Source organism: Dendrobates tinctorius, unplaced genomic scaffold, assembly GCF_039654945.1.
Source record: "Dendrobates tinctorius isolate UK_male_01 unplaced genomic scaffold, ASM3965494v1 ptg000462l, whole genome shotgun sequence".
Taxonomy (NCBI): Eukaryota; Metazoa; Chordata; class Amphibia; order Anura; family Dendrobatidae; genus Dendrobates; species Dendrobates tinctorius.
Window position 1 is genome coordinate 27,501 of NW_027362124.1, and position 5,000 is coordinate 32,500.

The 5,000-nt window shown below is 37.8% G+C and overlaps 2 non-coding genes across 2 annotated transcripts; both read right to left on the reverse strand.

Annotated features, from left to right (window-relative positions):
• Positions 1-2,017: 2,017 nt before the first annotated feature.
• On the reverse strand, positions 2,018-2,099 carry TRNAS-UGA (transfer RNA serine (anticodon UGA)). Its single transcript has one exon. It is a non-coding gene; the product is annotated as a tRNA-Ser (tRNA).
• Positions 2,100-3,694: 1,595 nt separating this feature from the next.
• TRNAS-AGA (transfer RNA serine (anticodon AGA)) lies at positions 3,695-3,776 on the reverse strand. The gene has a single exon. It is a non-coding gene; the product is annotated as a tRNA-Ser (tRNA).
• Positions 3,777-5,000: the final 1,224 nt, after the last annotated feature.

The window sequence follows — 5,000 nt, forward strand, 5'->3', positions numbered from 1 at the left end:
AATTTAAGGTTTGTGCAAATCAAAGTGCATGTCCCAGTCCATTAGCCAGGACAGCGGTCTGTGGCTGCTGGACAAGATCAAGAGAAAAACCTCTTACCTGATGGCACCCACGGTGCTTCTTTTGATTAGCGGCAAGTCGCAAATGTAATGTTGCTCCAGAAAAGATTATCTAAAGAACAGTCAAAGATAAAGTCAGTTTGGTCCTAGAAACTCGCTCCATCACAGATCACTGTCATGGGGAATAGACTAGTATACATGCAAATAGAACAACAAAGATAAAAGGTAAAAAAGTTTTTGAATCATAGACGTAGTCGGCAGGATATGAACCTGCGCGGTGAGATTTCTAGTCCATCGCCTTATCCACTCGGCCACGACTACTCGGACGTCAAGCTGTTATGAGTTTCACACATGTTTTCTAATAGCACCATGATCAAGCTCAGTGATCAACCCTCTGGAAGACATCTCAGAAAATGAAAAGAAAATACAAGGTCTCAGTAAAATGCAAAAATCTGATTTAAAGTCATCATCAATGGGAACCATTCACAGTTTAAAGCTTTTCCCTCTTCATAATGTGGATTTGGAGTCAGTCAGCTCCAAAAACATCTTTAAAAATAATCCAAAAATGCTGAGAAGACTGAACATAATCATTTCCAAGTAAAAAAGACTTGATGTTCATTTGATCAGGCTTTGGAGCATCTATTAACCATCTCAAGTTTCCAAAAATGTCCAGCGGTTAACTGAAATTACCATATCAATCTTCAGCTGTTTTTCACTTTGAACAGCTCCATACCTATAATACAAGTCAAGGGTAAGGTTCGAAAGACCCTATAAAGGGTCCTGATTGACTTTTGTGTGCTACAAAAAAAGCCACAAAACACATTCAAAAGACGCCGAAAAGAATTTTTAGAAAAACACCACCAAAAATGTTTATAAGGCACTTTAGGAAATTCTGGAAAACACAAGAAAAGATGGCTTAGAGAAAAATCAAAAACTCTTCCTGAAGCCATTTTGGCTTCAAATCCTTGTCAGATTCACCCACTTGGAAAGAGTGTTATGTGAATATTGACTCAAGTCACAGAGTATGAGATTGCTTCGTATGACATAGACAATGAGTGACAGACAATTTTAATTTTTGCTAATCCTACTTGATTGACAGCTTTGACCATGGTATTCCATGAATCCTTGAACTCTTTTTTTGTCTTTTATTATGTGTATTTTAAATTGCTTGTTTCATCATAAACATTGGGCATCGTCGATCTGAGTGCAGATGGAAAAATCAAAATGTGTGCTGAGGTTCTACTGAGATTTCAACTCAGATCACTGGATCCAAAGTCCAGAGTGCTAACCATTACACCATGGAACCAACCATGACGCAATCATGGCTGCAGCTTGTTTTGCTGAATAAAGCATATGAAATCGTGAACGATGGCGAAAACAGGCTCCAAAGCTGCAGTGCAAATCTGCAATCATACACAATGGTAAATTGATATCTTATAACCTTTCGTTCCACAAATTTACCAACATTTCCACGATATCACAGCTAGTGCAGTTTGAAATGTTGATGAAAAGTGGCTAGTAAAAAGATTGCTGTATCTGTTACTTGGAAAAAGTGTGAAAAAAATAAATTGCAAAACTTATACTGTTAGAAAACTGTTCATCCAGTAGTCGATAAAGATTAGCATTGCATGGTAAAAGGCTTCATCTGAGAGATAATTTAAGGTTTGTGCAAATCAAAGTGCATGTCCCAGTCCATTAGCCAGGACAGCGGTCTGTGGCTGCTGGACAAGATCAAGAGAAAAACCTCTTACCTGATGGCACCCACGGTGTTTCTTTTGATTGGCGACAAGTCGCACATGTAATGTTGCTCCAGAATAGATTATCTAAAGAACAATCAAAGATAAAGTCAGTTTGGTCCTAGAAACTCGCTCCATCACAGATCACTGTCATGGGGAATAGAATAGTAAACATGCAAATTGAACAAAAAAGATAAAAGGTCAAAAAGTTATTGAAACATAGACGTAGTCGGCAGGATTTGTACCTGCGCGGGGAGAACCCAATGGATTTCAAGTCCATCGCCTTAACCACTCGGCCACGACTACTCGGATGTCAAGCTGTTATGAGCTTCACACATGTTTTCTTATTAGAAAACTATTGCACCAAGTTATTGCACCATGATCACGCTCAGTGATCAACCCTCTGGAAGACATCTCAGAAAATGAAAAGAAAATACAAGGTCTCAGTAAAATGCAAAAATCTGATTTAAAGTCATCATCAATGGGAACCATTCACAGTTTAAAGCTTTTCCCTCTTCATAATGTGGATTTGGAGTCAGTCAGCTCCAAAAACATCCTTAAAAATAATCCGAAAATGCTGAGAAGACTGAACATAATCATTTCCAAGTAAAAAAGACTTGATGTTCATTTGATCAGGCTTTGGAGCATCTATTAACCATCTCAAGTTTCCAAAAATGTCCAGCGGTTAACTGAAATTACCATATCAATCTTCAGATGTTTTTCACTTTGAACAGCTCCATACCTGTAATACAAGTCAACGGTAAGGTTCGAAAGACCCTATAAAGGGTCCTGATTGACTTTTGTGTGCTACAAAAGAAGCCACAAAACACATTCAAAAGACGCCGAAAAGAATTTTTAGAAAAACACCACCAAAAAGGTTTATAAGGCACTTTAGGAAATTCTGGAAAACACAAGAAAAGATGGCTTAGAGAAAAATCAAAAACACTTCCTGAAACCATTTTGGCTTCAAATCCTTGTCAGATTCACCCACTTGGAAAGAGTGTTATGTGAATATTGACTCAAGTCACAGAGTATGAGATTGCTTGTTATGACATAGACAATGAGTGATATTGACAGCTTCGACCATGAATCCTTGAACTCTTTTTTTGTCTTTTATTATGTGGATTTTAAATCGTCGATCTGAGTGCAGATGGAAAAATCGAAATGTGTGCCCAGGTTCCACTGTGATCTGAACTCAGATCACTGGATTCAAAGTCCAGAGTGCTAACCATTACACCATGGAACCAACCATGACATAGCTATGGCTGCGGCTTGTTGTGCTGAATAAAGCATATGAAATCGTGAACGATGGCGAAAACAGGCTCCAAAGCTGCAGTGCAAATCTGCAATCATACACAATGGTAAATTGATATCTTATAACCTTTCATTCCAAAAATTTACCAACATTTCCACGATATCACAGCTAGGACAGTTTGAAATGTTGATGAAAAGTGGCTAGTAAAAAGATTGCTGTATCTGTTACTTGGAAAAAGTGTGAAAAAAATAAATTGCAAAACTTATACTGTTAGAAAACTGTTCATCCAGTAGTCGATAAAGATTAGCATTGCATGGTAAAAGGCTTCATCTGAGAGATAATTTAAGGTTTGTGCAAATCAAAGTGCATGTCCCAGTCCATTAGCCGGGACAGCGGTCTGTGGCTGCTGGACAAGATCAAGAGAAAAACCTCTTACCTGATGGCACCCACGATGCTTCTTTTGATTAGCGGCAAGTCACACATGTAATGTTGCTCCAGAATAGATTATCTAAAGAACAGTCAAATATAAAGTCAGTTTGGTCCTAGAAACTCGCTCCATCACAGATCACTGTCATGGGGAATAGACTAGTAAACATGCAAATTGAACAACAAAGAGAAAAGGTCAAAAAGTTATTTTAAACATAGACGTAGTCGGCAGGATTTGCACCTGCGCGGGGAGACCCCAATGGATTTCTAGCCCATCGCCTTAACCACTCGGCCACAACTACTCAGACGTCAAGCTGTTATGAGTTTCACACACGTTTTCTAATAGCACCATGATCAAGCTCAGAGATCAACCCTCTGGAAGACATCTCAGAAATAGAAAAGAAAAAGAAGGTCTCAGTAAAATGCAAAAATCTGATTTAAAGTCATCATCAATGGGAACCATTCACAGTTTAATGCTTTTCCCTCTTCATAATGTGGATTTGGAGTCAGTCAGCTCCAAAAACATCCTTAAAAATAATACAAAAATGCTGAGAAGACTGAACATAATCATTTCCAAGTAAAAAAGACTTGATGTTCATTTGATCAGGATTTGGAGCGTCTATTAACCATCTCAAGTTTCCAAAAATGTCCAGCGGTTAACTGAAATTACCATATCAATCTTCAGCTGTTTTTCACTTTGAACAGCTCCATACCTATAATACAAGTCAAGGGTAAGGTTCGAAAGACCCTATAAAGGGTCCTGATTGACTTTTGTGTGCTACAAAAAAAGCCACAAAACACATTCAAAAGACGCCGAAAAGAATTTTTAGAAAAACACCACCAAAAATGTTTATAAGGCACTTTAGGAAATTCTGGAAAACACAAGAAAAGATGGCTTAGAGAAAAATCGAAAACACTTCCTGCAGCCATTTTGGCTTCAAATCCTTGTCAGATTCACCCACTTGGAAAGAGTGTTATGTGAATATTGACTCAAGTCACAGAGTATGAGATTGCTTGGTATGACATAGACAATGATTGATATTGACAGCTTTGACCATGAGTCCTTGAACTCTTTTTTTGTCTATTATTATGTGGATTTTAAATTGCTTGTTTCATCATAAAAATGGTGCTAACCATTACACCATGGAACCAACCATGACGCAATCATGGCTGCGGCTTGTTGTGCTGAATAACGCATATGAAATCGTGAACGATGGCGAAAACAGGCTCCAAAGCTGCAGTGCAAATCTGCAATCATACACAATGGTAAATTGATATCTTATAACCTTTCATTCCACAAATTTACCAACATTTCCACGATATCACAGCTAGGACAGTTTGAAATGTTGATGAAAAGTGGCTAGTAAAAAGATTGCTGTATCTGTTACTTGGAAAAAGTGTGAAAAAAATAAATTGCAAAACTTATACTGTTAGAAAACTGTTCATCCAGTAGTTGATAAAGATTTGCATTGCATGGTAAAAGGCTTCATCTGAGAGATAATTTAAGGTTTGTGCAAATCAAAGTG